At 38.3% G+C, this 18195-nt stretch overlaps 1 protein-coding gene across 1 annotated transcript in view; it reads left to right on the top strand.

Moving 5' to 3' along the window:
- Positions 1 to 18195, top strand: part of Wdr33 (WD repeat domain 33) — a 75360-nt gene that overhangs the window by 20491 nt on the left and 36674 nt on the right. The gene's annotated exons all lie outside the window — the stretch shown is intronic.

The following is an 18195-nucleotide window of genomic DNA, read 5'->3' as shown; positions in this document are numbered from 1 at the left end:
GGGTTGTGCAGTTGATGGTGTCGGGGTTCTAGACATACCAGCCTCTGCTTTCTTTTGAATGGGAAGGTGCATATTATTGGTATATATACATGCCTTTTGTCACAAGCAAAATCAGTTAGCATTGGGAAAGAATCCCATGTAACTGATGCCTGTTTCCTCACTCAAGGGGGTAGCCATGGTAGAAGGGTCTTCATAACTGGGGAACTCCATTGCCACTTCTAAGCCTTTAATGCATAACCTTAACAGGCCACTGGCAGAGAGCAACTCTAGCCCAGTGTTTTCACAGGCTCCTATCTAATGTTGCTACTGACTTCTACCTTATGTGTCGACCCAAAATGTTCCTGCTAAATGCTTCAACCTATTACTTCTACCTAATGCTCCATCCTGATGTTCCTACCCACTACTTCTGCCTAATGTTTTTGCTAATTCACCTGCCTAATGTTCGTACGTAGTACTTCTATCTATGGTTCCTACCATTTTGCCAAAAGGCAGGGTTAGTGCATAGCGTACTTCATAGGGAAATTGAGAGTTATGAAGAATGAGTTGTGTTAGTTAAGTGTTGTACGGTGTTATATGTGACAATGAGAGATTATATGTTTGTGGACAGAATGCCAGCAGTGTGCTTTACCCATTTAAGACAATGGGGAAGGTATGACCCTGGCACATGTGGTAAGTATGCCCCAAGCAAATAGGTCTTCGGGACATTAATGATAGTGATGATTTGGTGGATGTTGAATTTGTAACGCTGGGAAAACATTTCTGCATATCAGATATCAATTGATGATGGCAGAGAAGAAACAAAGTTGGAATTGAACAACAGAATTTCAGCAAGCTAAACTTTGTGCAGTATGCCAAGTTTGAATGTCTGAATAGAGAAAATAAGCTTGATTTACCAATGTTTCCTTTTTTTTAACTACTTGATATTTCCTCTTGACTGATTATGTACTTATTTTTAAGATTTTTTGATAATCGTCTATCCAGGGAACCTTTCAATACTTCTTTGGCTCTGTCCTTTAAGGGATGAGTTGTCAGATTTTGTCTCATATTTTTGAGATTTTTTTCTCTCTGGTATGGTTCAAATAGATTTAAAAGTTGGTGATATTTAATAGCAGAGGTTACTTTATATGCTGTGTTAGCAATAGCATATTCCCTGTGATCTCTTACACTAACCAGCTTGGAGTAATTTTTGAAGTTTGCATGAAAAATGTTTATAATTTTTTGTCATTATTATTGTTTCATCGTCTACCTTTCTGAACATTTCCTTTATTCTTCTCATTTGTGATTACCGTTTTGATTACTGATTTGTAATTATGTATTTGTACGTTATGAGGAGAGAGCTTTACACCATGGGGCCGTTTCTTGTTCTTTCTATACCATCAAGAAAACTTAAATCTTTGTTGCCAGCATTCACAATTCCCTTGCACCCCACAGTATTCATATATTTACATTCAAGCAAATAGCTGTGGTTTAACTGCTGTAATAAATCTATTACGTTGCTTTCTTTTGGAAATAATTTGTGAGTTGGTGAGTCACTGATGCTGAACTCTGTAGGAATAGTTACGTTAACAGGTTTGCTGTATACAGAGTGAATAAAATATTACAGTTTTTTCAGATATTTATGTAGTTAGAGTAGAATGTATAATAGGCCCAGGGTAATGTGCATTTTAGGCATGTTATCATCTGATATACCTGAAACATGCAATATCTGGAAAGTTCCCTGATTCTTGGAAAAAAAAATCAGTTTCAGTGCAGCTGTTGAGTCTAATTTTGGAAGTTCAGCATTGTTAGTTGGTAGCTTCTAAAGTGTTTAAGGGAGACCAAGTAATTTCTTTTCATGTATGATTGTGGGAGTCTTTATTATATAGAAGGGCAGAAAAATATTACACCATGAATTTTGTGTTTGTGGATATTCTTTTCGTTGAAATGCAAGGGACAATTGGCTTTACATAATCTGGGCTGCACATGTACATGATTCTCAGTTGTCTATGAAGTGGAAGCAAACATTAGCCACAAATTTGTCTCATATGTAGAACAAAAAGGAAACTCACATATGTTTCTTATGGTGTGGATCATTAAATTCCCCAGAATGATATATTGCCAACATTCAATTGTTGTTTGTATGCCATTTTATTATTGTGTGTATGCTGACTATTGCAAATAAATGCATATGGAATTAGTAAATAACTTAAAGTTCAAACTGCACATATTTGATACTTGTTCATGTGGTTTAGATGATTAAATATCATCAATATAAGTGGAATATACTCCTAAGGAAAGGATCCTCTTTTATCAAAAAAATTTCATTTGTTCCTGATAACTATAAGTGTTATCTTATATTTTGTATAATATATAAGAATATGCTCTTTCGTTGCTCAGAAGAACTTGCTATGATGTTTATCATGGTGTTTTTCATTTCATACACTAATGTATTCAAAATTAGCTCTTCATTATTATTAGTTTATTATTTGAGTAATGTTAAGATGCAAAGGAATTCAAATAACAGCACATCTTTTGCTGTATACAGTGCAGTAGTATGCTTTTTTGCAAATACACAGTTTACCTTTTTCACCTCCTATTCCCTGGCTCAACCCAGTGATGTCACAACATTCCCTTATACCACACTGATGAAACTCATTTGATCCAGTGCATGTTTCTTGCCTTCTTGACTTTTCAGACCACAGTTCCCAAAGCCTTCTTCTTTCCATCCTTCCATTATCACCTAAGTCTCCCATATCCCATGCTCCCTCCACTTTTGGCAAGTCTGCACATTCCTCCTCTCCATATGTCAGAACTGTTTAAGCATACTCTGGTTGCCGTTCTCCGTGTTCACTACCTCTCTCTGACAGTCATTTCTTACTTGATCAACCACTTGATCAGCATATCTACCCACTTCCTTGGATTTGCAGGCAATCCCTGCAGAATGACAGATCACAGAGTGATGTTTCATGTTAATTAGTGACATCCAAGAATTAAGTTGCCCCCCGCCAGTGGCACTGGAGTTCACTGGTTTTAGAGACTGTTGCTGTAGTTCCTGTTTGGAATAGGTGTCCAAGATATGGATAGACAGATAATTGTTAAATACGTCAACAGACATAAGTATTATGCACTGAAATGGATAAATATACTTTGAAAGGCTTGGCAAACCATTCACTCTATTCCCATTCCATTCCACCACCACTTACTAAATCCCTTATCACCAGCATTCTCAGTAAGAATTGTCTGGCTTACCTTTGAAATGGCAGCTGTTGCTGAATCAATGAGACTAATTTATGGTAAGCTAGGATCTTTTGGGTAATGGCCATACGTGAAAACTAGATTAGGGGATTTTTGGAACATAATCTCCTAATAACATGGATTTCAGCTACTCATATGATAACATTCCTCAATAAGGACAGATCACCAGGAATATAACCTTGTCATTCTGCAAGGACCCTATGTTGCACCAGAAACTTGCATATGTACGACACCATTGGGACTATATACCTTCAAACGTACCAGTCTTTGCAGCTTACAGACACTGACCTTTCTTTTCATATGCTTCTTTAACACACTGATGACCTTAACCCTCTCTTCCACCTTGTGACTTATTTTAACCCATTTTGTTCCATCCCTGCCATGTTGGCTATTGGGACCCTAAAGCGCTCCAGTTCCTCCATGTCCAGTGCACGTGTTCTCACACTTAAACCATTGTCTTGCTGCACCCCAGTGAGTTGTTCTTTTTCAATTTACCTTCAATTCTCCCATTTTTACATACACTTCCATACTCTATACCAGCAGTTTCTGTAGTTTTTAGAGTCTGCCTTAAGAGCCTTGTCATCTGTAAACTCCAAATGATTCACCTGTTGCTTCCTCTCCTTTGTCTTACAGCAGTCTTGCCACTTGCTCCAAAACCTTGATATACCTTGATAACTGCTTTATTCATGAACACTTTAAACTTCCATGTGACATCACACATCCTTAATACAGATCCTTCTTAATTAAAGAAACTTCATAGCTTCCTTTTAAACTATGCCTCACCTGCATGGTCTTCTTAAAAGCAAACATAACAAAGCTGCAAACCACACAAAATATTGCACTCAGAACTATCATTAGCAGCCTAGTGTCCACCCATATACCGAAATAGATATCCTGCCTCTACAGTCTCACCTCAACATGCTCAGCACTCAATTCTCTGCAGCAGTGCTAGACCCTTCCTATCCAGAGCACTCTATATCTAAATACTAATCCCCAAGTGGAAATAAAATCTTACCCCTTCCTTACATGTAAGTAACCTATACTCACAGATTTTCCCTCATTTCCATCAAACGTAACATTGACAAAACACATACACAGTGAAATAACCTGACAGGTGTTACTGGACTCCACCTGAATGAGGTTTCATTGTGAGTTAAAAGTCCTCTGGTGAAGCTCCATTAGAGGGAATGCAGTCTCATCAAAGACCTTCTCATTGCAAAGGAGTCTACATTTTCCTGCTCCTGGAAATAGCACAACCTTGGGCTGCAGGAGCCTTTAGAATGGACCTGGGTAATGCCAGGATTCTTTCATAGAAATTGGTCTTTGGGTAATTACAAATAACATGACAAGCACTAAATCCAACCTCCTAACTCAGTCTTGAACTCTAACTTACTAGACATAAGCCCACTAAAACAACACTTCTCTGACAAACATGAGTCTCCCTCACTTGTCTAATCTCTGGACATTTCATGCACATGATGCAAGTATCATAGTGAAGACATTGAGCACTTATTACTTGGTTGCCATGCACTTTCTGTGTATATATGTGCACACAACATCACAACACCTCATTGCCTTTGGTCCCAACCATTGAACATAGCCAGCTTTCTGACTGCTGCATGTAGAAGGGACTCCGGGGGTAGGAAGAAAGTAAGTATGCTTTCTCCAAATTCTTGAATGCTACATACAACTCACCCCCTTTCTCCAGGTATTTGTTACAAGTTCTTCAGAGTTAACATTTGGTCTACACACCCTCTGCCACTCTAGAAGCTGCATTGCTCCTCCTTTGTCACCTGTTCAGTGCATGACTTCAACCTTTTAATCATGGATATCCCACCCACCATTTGATGTCCATTGATTTTAATCAAGAATCATTTTTACTTGTTCATCATGATATACATTTTGGATGTACAGTAACCCATTGTTATTTGGAGAGGTGTTGCTTAAAAATGCTTCTTAACCAAAACACCTTAACCTTATAGCATCTATCTGTTTATCTGTCTTTAATTAGGATGACCAAAACAACCCACGACACCAGATAGGGACACATGAATGAGCCATAGAGTGTAAGGATAATACTATTAGACAAATTCGAAAGAGGTACCCATTTCACCATAGGATTAATTGGGATAATGATGGATTATGTTCCCAGGGTGGATTTCCCTACCGAATTTCTTCTAAAAGATATGATTCTTTAATGCAAGAAAAGAAAAGTGGTGGACATTGAAATGAAATGCCTAATGATGATACATGGAGTGATGAGGTGGGTTGACTGGTTAAGGAATGACTGTGTAAGAAAGAGGTTTGGCATTAAGTGTAGTCTGATTGGGACTTGACTATTGTGTGCTCATATTGTTCAGACATATGAAGAGAATGAGTGGAGAAAGATTTACTTAGAAGATGTAAGTGTCAGAAGTGGAGAGAGCAAGGGAGAGGGGGGGACAGAGAAAGAGATGAAAGGACGGAATGAAGAAGGCTTTGGGATATTGAGGCCTGAATATTCTGATGGGCAAGAGACATGCACGGGATAAAATTGATTGGATTGATTTTTCTTTTTTTGGGGGGGAGGTGTATTACGTTGTCTTGGTGGGGTGAACTAAGGCATATAAAGAAGCCAAGGAAAACTGCGGACAATACTTGCTGGTTTTGTTACATCACAAGGAGGTGAATTTTTGCATATTTAGCCATTGTTTGTTTCTATCTGATGTAACCAATATGAAGTTGGATAGGCAATCAGGAGAAAAAGAAAAGATTATACAGTTTCAGACTCCTACATGTATGTAACTCTTACATTGAGTTTCAAATTGATCTGCAAAAGGAATATTTTTTGACTTTCCTTCCAGACCTTTCATTGTGAACTGTTATCTCTCTCACCAACCATTTATAAAACATGCAAAAATTTAATCCAGCTTTAGCTTTAGCTGATTTACTTGAGTTTACTATTTATTCAAACGCATTCTATTGCCTCTTTATTGGAGCTGTTCAGTCGATGGTAGCCCACACCCTTCTAGGCGTAGAAAAGAGTCCATGTTGATTCTACATTCAACCTTTCTTATTTTCATAATCGTAGTAAGCTATCCTTTTTCAGCATTCCTGTGATTTATATTGTTTTAGATATGATCTGATCAACACAATTAGTGACTTAAGTAACTTTTAATTCATCTCTTGCTGCATCAGTTTTGTGGTTGTCTTTCTGTTTTATTACAATGGGCACACAATGTGTATCTTATACTTTCACTTCATAGCCTTAAAACACATCTGTTTCATTTATTTGGTACATATTGTTATGAGGTACTATAAAACTTTTTTCCCATTTTTGCTTGTTGAGCAATATTGGAATTACATTTTGATGTTAATAACTAAAAATCTACATCAGGAAATACATGCCCTGTGAATTCAGATTTTGGCTGCATGCCTTCAGCCATTAGCGACAGCATTGGCAGACTGTGTGTTCTAACCACCAGTGACAAGAAGATTGACAGATTGATATGGCTGAGTGGAATATTAGATGAATGAATGAAGAACAGTAGTGTATAGAAACTGCTAATATTTTTAGAAAGGATAATGCAGTATGTGAAACAAAACCATAAGGTATGTTTGAAAGGGAATGAAAATGTGAAATCAGGTTGAAGGTGAGTGTAGGTGATTATATGAAAGGTGAAATTTCTGCAGATAGATGATGTGTGATTGTAAATACATCATTTCTAAGCTGGTAGCTTCAAAATACATGTACAATTTTTTTAGCATAATAGTTAATTATAAATGTCACATTTTCAGATTTAAGTCATAATTGCACTATGGTAAGAAGTTGAAAGGATGACAGAAGTAGAATAAAGAGAGAAGTTCATAACTGTAGTTGATATGAATGGTTGGGTAGAATGTTAAAGAGCAAAGTTTTTTATTTTAAAGAAAATGATAGTGGTGAAAGGATATTTGAAACACATGCACCAGTGAGTTTACTAATACTTACTGTCAGCCTAAGTTTGTAGAGAAATATATGTTTTACAAGTACTGAGAAGTCATAGCAGAAGAGTTTTATTGACCTTTTGGTAAGAAATAACGCTAAAAGTAATGTTCATAATTTAAGATTTGTAAAGATTTTTGATGAAGGCCATCAGATCATGTTTTTGTAATATGCAGGTAGGCATTATGTTTAGATCGTCTGTAACTAGATGTATGAGTAAGGAGTGTGAATGAAAATTGAGAAAGCTGAAGGAAGAGCTGATGATACTCAGGGGAAGTTAAGTGTATAGATGAGTGATTTTAAAAAAGTTTTGCAAAATGAGTTTGAAACGGTTTGGAGTTATTATAAGGTGCTTTAATAGAGGCAGCATTTAGTTTGGAAAGAGAGAAATAGCATCATAGAATGATATTAGATAGTTTTATGTTAGTTTGGAAAGAAAGAAATAGCATCATAGAACGATATTAGGTAGTTTTATGTTGACAGGGAGAGACTTTAGAAGAAGTTGAATCCTTCATAGTGTTACATTGAAAGCATAGTGATTTTTTTTATTAGACATAAAGGTAAAAGATAACAGATATAAGTAAAAGTGGTCTTTTTAGAAAAACGGAATGAAATCCTTAAGTGAATGTGTGCAGGAATGAGGTCTGAGAAATAGATTATTAGAAAAGGAAGGGAGGTAGCTAATGAGAGTTAATGTCAGGTAAGTTACAGTATTTCAAGGAACTAATGGGGAATATTATTGAAGAGCTGTAAGTATTAGTTCGGTGCAGTTTGATGTAGGGAGAACAAACAGCATGCTATTTTAGAGAAGTTATTGCATCTTTTAAAGAAGAGCAGTATGTAATATTACAAAGAAGAGCATAAAGTATGAATAGGAAGGTGAGAGACAAAGAATATCAGTGAAATAACAATGTCTTAGGTCAAGAATATAGGTATGGCAGCATATAATTACAGGCATGTACTAGATATTTGGATGAAGACAAGGCTTGTGCCTGAATACAAAGACAGATTTGATTAAGAAACTGCAGAGGAATAATTCTTTAACATGATTAGTAAGAATATCTAGGGATATACATTGGTATTTTTTGATCTGCATTTTAGAGAGAAAAATAGACAAGTGCTTGAAAGGAAAATTTCAAATTCCAGCTTGCAAAAGAGTATGTGTGTTGTTAAGACAGGTACACCAATTTTCTAGCACTCTTGGTTCCAAAGCCCTACCGGATTAATCATTTTCCCAGACCAACTGTGGTCACGTAATAATAATTCATCAACTCACCTCTAACCCACTAATTATACATCTCCCATGTGTCTAAAGTATACCATGGACTGCTAGAAATTTAAATTAAACAAATGTTAAATGTTTGAGCACCCTAAGATAGTAAGTCCGTCCTTAGATTGTTTGAATCCTGTGGAGTCTTCTTCGTCTTCTGTTGTTAGTGTTTTCCTAGGTGTGCATTGCCAGAATAATACAGTTTTGTCTGCATTATACACTTGCTCATGACTGAGGTGCTCATCAGCTACAAGTTTCACAAGTTTGTCCACATACTCGGCAGCTCCTTCGTGGTTTGCAGGCTGCTTTCCTCTGCATACTTTATTCATGGAAATTCCATGAGGCTTCTTGAATCTTTGAAGCCATTTTTCACTATGGTCACACTCATGTAATTTAAGTTCTTTATGGAACAACTTATCCCGGTCCATTATTATGCTACCGACGCTGTCGAAACCATTCCATCATCACTCAATCATGCTCGGTACTCTTACCATCTTTCATAGTTTTTCTAATCGTCATTTGCTTCTTGGAATTGTTGTCCACATAGAAATTCAATATTTTCTCCCTTTGCTTCTTTATATCATAAACAGTTGAAGCTAATACTGTAGATGTCACAGCTTATGCACTGAAACACCACGGTCCATTTTTTTCAACAGTTCTGCTTTATCTTGGACCAATATGGACTGGTGTTTGCGTTTGACACCATGACTGACACTCTCATGTTTTAGAAGCCATAACTAAATTGAAGCAAAATAAGCTAAGAATCTCACAGAATTGCGGTATCAACACCAACAAGGGCAGTGTAAAGAATGTAAATATGCGCGCCTTACACACAATGCCATCTGTGGCTGCCCAGTAAATTAGTCTAGTGGCTGCGTTAATTTCAAGTTCCCTCACATAATTTTGTCCAGACCAAAGGAGGTGCCGAACCATCAGTTGCTGGAAATTTGGTGGTGAACCTGTACTACTGAAATTGTTGCTAGAATGTAATTACATAAGTACAAAGTTGATGTAAAAGTAATGAAATGCTGGCAATAGTGTTTGGAAAATACATAGCTGAGGACATAGTGATTCCCTTCTGCAAAATCCATTTAACAGTGATATCCTCATTGTCTCTGTGTGTTTGAGAAAGCTGAAGAGGATGTGCTGAAATTATTTGGACATATGCAGAAAATGGATGAGGAGAGGTTGCTAAAGAGGATATATATATTAGAAGTGGAGGGGACAAGGAGAAGGGGGAGATGAAATTGGAGATGGAAAGATGCGAGTCAAAAAAATGTTGAGAGATTGGTGCCTGAATATGCAGGAGGGTGCTAGGCAAGCATGGGATACAGTGATTTGGCACAATATGGTATATGGGGGATGACATGCTGTTATTAGATTGAACAATTATTGTGTCCTGGTTCAGTCCATTGATGGAACATTGACCCCAGTAAACCACATCATTTCAGTTCACTCTATTCTGTGCACGCCTTCTGCATGTTCAGACCCCAATCGCTCAAAATCTTTTTCGCTCTATACTTCCACCTCCAATTTGGTCTCCCACTTCTTGTTCCCTCCACCTCTGACACATATATCCTCTTTGTCAACCTTTCCTCACTCATTCTCTCCTTATGTCCAAACCATTTCGACATACTCTTCTGCTCTCTCAACCACACTCTTTTTATTATCATGCATCTCACTTACCCTTTCATTACTCACTTGATCACACCACCTTACACCACATATTGTCCTCAAACATTTATTTCCAAAATGTCCACTGTCTTTCATACAACCCTATATATAGCCCATGCCTCCTGACCATATAGTATTGTAGGAACTACTATTCCTTGAAACATACTCATTTTTGCACAGAGATAGTGTTCTCTCTTTCCACACATTCTTCATTACCTTCCAGAACCGTCACCTTCTTCCCCATCCTATGACTTGTTGCCACTTCCATGGTTCCATTCGCTGCTAAGTCCACACTCAGATATTTAAAACACTTATTCCAGTTTTTGTCTATTAAAACATATCCCAGCTAACTTGTCCCTCAACCCTGCTGAACCTAATAACATTGCTCTTATTCACATTTACTCTCGACTTCCTCCTTTCACACACTTTTCCAAACTCAGGCACCAGCTTCTGTAGTTTCTCACTCAAATCAGCCACCAGTGCTGTATTATTGGCGAACAACAATTGACTTGCTTCCCAGGCCCTAGCATACCCAACAGACTGCATACTCACCCCTCTCTCCAAAACTCTTGCATGTACCTCCCTAAACATCCTATCCATAAGCAAATCAACGACCATGGTGACATCACACACCCCTAACGTAGACCGACCTTCAGCAGGAACCACTCACTCTCCTCTCTTCCTATTCATCACATACCTTACACTCTTGATAAAAGCTTTTCACTGCTTCTAACAGCATACTCCCCACACCATACATTCTTAAAACCTTACACAAAGCATCTCTGTCAACTCTATTATATGCCTTCTTCAGATCCATAAATGCCGCTTACAAATCTATATATTTTTCAAAGTATTTCTCACATACATGCATCAAAGTAACACCTGATCCACACATCCTCTACCACCTCAGAAACCACACTGCTCCTCCCTAATCTGATGCTGTGTACATGCCTTTGCCCTCAGTCAATTCTCTCCCATACAATTTCCAAGGGATACTCAACAAACATACCTTTGTAGTTTGAACACTCACCTAATTTATTCCCTTTGCCTTTGTACACTGGCACTAAACATGTATTCCGCCAATCCTCAGGCATTTCATCATTATCCATATATATATATATATATATATATATATATATATATATATATATATATATATATATATATATATATATATATTATCCCTGGGGATAGGGGAGAAAGAATACTTCCCACGTATTCCCTGTGTGTCATAGAAGGTGACTAAAAGAGGTGGGAGCGGGTGGCTGGAAATCCTCCCCACCAGTTTTTACTTTTCCTAAAGTGCTTGTGTAAGGAAGTTTCTTAGATCAACATTTCACCAGAAAGACATTTGAGAATTAAGGTCCATTAAGTTTCATTTAGAATGATATCTTTCTTGAATGCTTCTTATTCATTAAATGACATGCTCCTTTGCACAGAATAGCATAGCTCTCCTCAGTCTGAGTTTGGAAAGATCTTCATATGTTTTTAAGTTTTTAAGTGTTTCCCACACTTCTACTTTGACCAACCAGTCAGTGTAACCCTTCCCACTCTTGTTTTATATAAGGTTTTCAAAGGTCCTTTTGATTTTTAAAATCATTTCAGTTACTTTTACAATACTGTACAACCTCTCAGGTCAGCATATCCCTCCCCGTTACTAAACATAAATTAGTTAAGGTTTTCATGAGGTATAAATTTTTGGTCAGGAATCTAACCCCCCTTATGAAATGGGTTTTACTGGCTCATGAAAAAATTGTTGGAATAATAGTTCTCCAAAAACGTAACATCATCCTTATACAAGGAACCCTGGTATATTTACTTATTTGCCTATCATCCCAGGATCAATTTCTATGAAAGAATCCAGTTGTTAACCAGGACCTTTCTAAAGGGTCATGTAGCCCAAGGCTGTACTACTCCCATGATGCACTATTTCAGGTAGCAGGGAGATGTACCTCCTTTGGAATAAGAATTTCTGTGACGATACTTTACTCTTTGCCAAAGATCTGTTCACTTGCATTGTAACCTCATTGTCCTGAAATATTTAATTGCCAATAGAGCTACCAACTTATAAGGATGAGGTTATGTTTCTGGACATCTGTCATTCTAGCAGAATGTTGTTTTATGAGCCAGTGAAACTCATTTCATAAGGGAAGGTTACATTCCTGACCAAAAGCTTACCCCTCATGTAAACCTTACCTAACTTATGCCCATAAGTGGAAAGGGTTATGCTGACCTTGGGGATGTATGGTATTTATGGAGTATTGTAAAAGTAACAGAAACAATTCTAGAAATTAAAAGAACCTTTGAAAACCTTACCTGAAACGGTAGTAGGGAGGTTTATGCTGACCTGTTTGGCACTGCACAAGTGGGGGTAAATACTTAAAACCTTAAGAAAGTATGAAAATGTTACCAGAATTCTGAATTGGTTTTGACATATAGGGAGAATGAGTGAGGAAAGGTTGACGAAGAGTATGTATATGTGTTGGAGAAACAAGGAGAATGGGGAGACCATATTGGCGATGGAAGGATGGAGTGAAAAAGCTTTTGAAGGATCAGGGTCTGAATATGCAGGAGGGTGAAGAGTGTAAATGGGATTGAGTGAGTTGGAATGAGAAAGTTTACTGGGGTTGACCTACTGCCAGTGAACTGAACCGGGGCACATGAAGCATCTGGAGTGAACCATGGAAAGGTCTGTTAGGCCTGGTTGTGGATAGGGAGATGTAGTTTTGATGCATTACACATGAGAACTAGAGAATGGATGTCTATTCCTGGTGCTATCTCAGTAATGCGGGTAATGGTGATCAAGTACGATAGAAAAAGGAATAGAGTGAATTGGAACTATGTAGTATACTGGGGTCAATGTGCTGTCGATGGACTGAACCAGGGCATGTGAAGTGTCTGGGATAAACTATGGAAAGGTCTGTGGGGTCTACATGTGGATAGGGAGCTGTGGTTTCGGGAATAGGGGACTGAGCCTTTGAGGGAAAAGCCCTCACATGGACCCATTCTCTGTTCCTTCATTTGGAAAAGTAAAACTGTAGGGGAGGATTTCCAGTCCCCCCTATCCCACCCCTTTTATTCACCTTCTATGACATGTAAGGCATACAAGGGCAGTATTCTTTCTCCCCTAGCCCCAGGAAGTAGCGACGCTGTTCCTTGTGGGGCAGGGTAGCAACAGGAATGGATGAAGGCAAGCATGAATATGTACATGTGTATATATGTATATATCTGTGTCTGTGAGTCAGTTGTTGTTCGTTGATGATACAGCACTGGTGGCTGATTCATGTGAGAAACTGCAGAAGCTGGTGACTGAGTTTGGTAAAGTGTGTGAAAGAAGAAAGTTAAGAGTAAATGTGAATAAGAGCAAGGTTATTAGGTACAGTAGGGTTGAGGGTCAAGTCAATTGGGAGGTAAGTTTGAATGGAGAAAAACTGGAGGAAGTAAAGTGTTTTAGATATCTGGGAGTGGATCTGGCAGCGGATGGAACCATGGAAGCGGAAGTGAATCATAGGGTTGGGGAGGGGGTGAAAATTCTGGGAGCCTTAAAGAATGTGTGGAAGTCGAGAACATTATCTCGGAAAGCAAAAATGGGTATGTTTGAAGGAATAGTGGTTCCAACAATGTTGTATGGTTGCGAGGCGTGGGCTATGGATAGAGTTGTGCGCAGGAGGGTGGATGTGCTGGAAATGAGATGTTTGAGGACAATATGTGGTGTGAGGTGGTTTGATCGAGTAAGTAATGTAAGGGTAAGAGAGATGTGTGGAAATAAAAAGAGCATGGTTGAGAGAGCAGGAAAGGGTGTTTTGAAATGGTTTGCGCACATGGAGAGAATGAGTGAGGAAAGATTGACCAAGAGGATATATGTGTCGGAGGTGGAGGGAACGAGAAGAAGTGGGAGACCAAATTGGAGGTAGAAAGATGGAGTGAAAAAGATTTTGAGTGATCGGGGCCTAAACATGCAGGAGGGTAAAAGGTGGGCAAGGAATAGAGTGAACTGGATCGATGTGGTATACCGGGGTCGACATGCTGTCAATGGATTGAATCAGGGCATGTGAAGCGTCTGGGGTAAACCATGGAAAGTTGTGTGGGGCCTGGATGTGGAAAGGGAGGTGTGGTTTCGGACATTATTGCATGACAGCTAGAGACTGAGTGTGAACGAATGGGGCCTTTGTTGTCTTTTCCTAGTGCTACCTCGCACACATGAGGGGGGAGGGGGATGTTATTCCATGTGTGGTGAGGTGGCGATGGGAATGAATAAAGGCAGACAGTGTGAATTGTGTGGATGTGTATGTATGTATGTATGTGTCTGTGTGTGTATATATATGTGTACATTGAGATGTATGGGTATGTATATTTGCGTGTGTGGACGTGTATGTATATACATGTGTATGGGGGTGGGTTGGGCCATTTCTTTCGTCTGTTTCCTTGCGCTACCTCGCAAACACGGGAGACAGCGACAAAGCAAAATAAATATAAATAAATAAATAAATATATATATATATATATATATATATATATATATATATATATATATATATATATATATATATATATGTAGGTTTGCGGCAGGGGTTTGTGATGTCTCCATGGTTGTTTAATTTGTTTATGGATGGGGTTGTTAGGGAGGTGAATGCAAGAGTTTTGGAAAGAGGGGCAAGAATGAAGTCTGTTGTGGATGAGAGAGCTTGGGAAGTGAGTCAGTTGTTGTTCGCTGATGATACAGCACTGGTGGCTGATTCATGTGAGAAACTGCAGAAGCTGGTGACTGAGTTTGGTAAAGTGTGTGAAAGAAGAAAGTTAAGAGTAAATGTGAATAAGAGCAAGGTTATTAGGTACAGTAGGGTTGAGGGTCAAGTCAATTGGGAGGTAAGTTTGAATGGAGAAAAACTGGAGGAAGTAAAGTGTTTTAGATATCTGGGAGTGGATCTGGCAGCGGATGGAACCATGGAAGCGGAGGTGAATCATAGGGTGGGGGAGGGGGCGAAAATTCTGGGAGCCTTAAAGAATGTGTGGAAGTCGAGAACATTATCTCGGAAAGCAAAAATGGGTATGTTTGAAGGAATAGTGGTTCCAACAATGTTGTATGGTTGCGAGGTGTGGGCTATGGATAGAGTTGTGCGCAGGAGGGTGGATGTGCTGGAAATGAGATGTTTGAGGACAATATGTGGTGTGAGGTGGTTTGATCGAGTAAGTAATGTAAGGGTAAGAGAGATGTGTGGAAATAAAAAGAGCGTGGTTGAGAGAGCAGAAGAGGGTGTTTTGAAATGGTTTGGGCACATGGAGAGAATGAGTGAGGAAAGATTGACCAAGAGGATATATGTGTCAGAGGTGGAGGGAACGAGAAGAAGTGGGAGACCAAATTGGAGGTGGAAAGATGGAGTGAAAAAGATTTTGAGTGATTGGGGCCTGAACATGCAGGAGGGTGAAAGGCGGGCAAGGAATAGAGTGAATTGGATCGATGTGGTATACCGGGGTTGACGTGCTGGCAGTGGAGTGAATCAGGGCATGTGAAGCGTCTGGGGTAAACTATGGAAAGCTGTGTGGGGCCTGGATGTGGAAAGGGAGGTGTGGTTTCGGGCATTATTGCATGATAGCTAGAGACTGAGTGCGAACGAATGAGGCCTTTGTTGTCTTTTCCTAGCGCTACCCCGCACACATGAGGGGGGAGGGGGATGGTATTCCATGTGTGGCGAGGTGGTGATGGGTATGAATAAAGGCAGACAGTGTGAATTGTGTGCATGGGTATATATGTATGTGTCTGTGTGTGTATATATATGTGTACATTGAGATGTATAGGTATGTATATTTGCGTGTGTGGACGTGTTTGTATATACATGTGTATGGGGGTGGGTTGGGCCATTTCTTTCGTCTGTTTCCTTGCGCTACCTCGCAAACGCGGGAGACAGCGACAAAGCAAAATAAAAAAAAAAAAATAATATATATATATATATATATATATATATATATATATATATATATATATATATATATATATATATATATATATATATTATTTTATATTTTATTATACTTTGTCGCTGTCTCCCGCGTTTGCGAGGTAGCGCAAGGAAACAGACGAAAGAAATGGCCCAACACCCCCCCCCCCCCCATACACATGTATATACATACGTCCACACACGTCCACATATATATATATATATATATATATATATATATATATATATATATATATATATATATATATATATATATATATATTTTTTTTTTCATACTATTCGCCGTTTCCCGCGATAGCGAGGTAGCGTTAAGAACAGAGGATTGGGCCTTTTTTGGAATATCCTCACCTGGCGCCCTCTGTTCCTTCTTTTGGAAAATTAAAAAAAAAAAAAGAGAGGGGAGGATTTCCAGCCCCCCGCTCCCTCCCCTTTCAGTCGCCTTCTACGACACGCAGGGAATACGTGGGAAGTATTCTTAATCCCCTATCCCCAGGGATATATATATATATATATATATATATATATATATATATATATATATATATATATAGAGAGAGAGAGAGAGAGAGAGAGAGAGAGAGAGAGAGAGATGTATAGGTATGTATATTTGTGTGTGTGGACGTGTATGTATATACATGTGTATGTGGGTGGGTTAGGCCATTTCTTTTGTCTGTTTCCTTGCGCTACCTCGCAAACGCGGGAGACAGCAACAAAGCAAAATCCTCCCCTCTTGTTTTTTTTAATTTTCCAAAAGAAGGAACAGAGAAGGGTGCCAGGTGAGGATATTCCCTCAAAGGCCCAGTCCTCTGTTCTTAACACTACCTCGCTGATGCGGGAAATGGCGAATAGTATGAAAGAAAGATATATATATATATATATATATATATATATATATATATATATATATATATATATATATATATATCTTTTGTAAACTTATGAAATGAATAAATGTTCAGGCTTCAACACTGCCAGATGCATAATGTACCCCATCTCACAGTATAGTACATACATATATCAATAGAAAATCTTGTAATTTCGAAGAATACGTGATTCACTATTGATATACATTCATACGTATTCATATAGATCTATATAAATTTATATTTTTTTGAACCTTGGGATTGCAAAAATTATTTACTATTCTGGGCATTTGTATGGGTACCGACCAGCTAAATAGAAAAAATACAGTGTGAGCAAATGATAATGAAACATTGTTTGAGTTTTCAGTCATTGTTTCCTTACTCAGTACTCACCATTTACCATGCTTGAAATTTTTAACCCTTAGAGGGCAGTTAACCTCATATCAGGCCAACATGTTGGGAGCAGTTAACCTCAGATAATAACCAGTGAAATGGCTGCCTATTCCTCCTGGGAAAATATGCAGCCATTGATACTTGTAGTGACACCCATGCATTGTTTGTAGCATTGTAGGCCTAAACTTTTTCCATAGACTTATCAGTATATATGGAGTTGCTAAGGACACATATGTGAGATCTCTGACATAACAATTTTTGTTGCTCTCTCCGTTTTACAAGATAAGTGTTATTACTAATGAAAACCATTAGTAATCAGATTGTTTATGACAAAAACCTTTGAAAATTTCACACAACTCACTTGGTGTATGCCTGAAAATACTCATAAAGCACCTCAAATGCTTGGCAGTGGTGAAGCACAAGTTATGGAGCATCACTTATGAAGAATGTCCTTCCAAGTTGAGTTGTATATAATTTTTATAGAAAATTGCACCTTTGTTAATCATAAGAGCAAACTTAAGAAGATATATTTTTTGATAGAAATTATTGCAGTTGGCTCACTGAAGTGTTAAAGGATCTAGCCCCTGTACTGCAAACTCACAGTCAACTGCTAGAGGTTTCCCATATTGTATGTGGTACATCAGTAGTCAGAATGTTAAGAAGTGAAGAAGAAAATGTAATAAGAAGAGTACTAAAGATGCCACTGCACGGTTGGACTAGTAAGATAAGAATGGTTATGGAGTTAATATATATGATTTTTCTCATTAAAATCATGCCCATTGACATGGGATGTTTTAAGTACTTATAATGATAGGGGAGATAGAATACTAACCATGGATC

The sequence above is a fragment of the Panulirus ornatus genome, chromosome 23 (genome assembly GCF_036320965.1).
Source record: "Panulirus ornatus isolate Po-2019 chromosome 23, ASM3632096v1, whole genome shotgun sequence".
Classification (NCBI taxonomy): domain Eukaryota; kingdom Metazoa; phylum Arthropoda; class Malacostraca; order Decapoda; family Palinuridae; genus Panulirus; species Panulirus ornatus.
The sequence above is the reverse complement of the archived record's forward strand: the minus strand, read 5'-3'. Positions and strand labels throughout refer to the sequence as shown.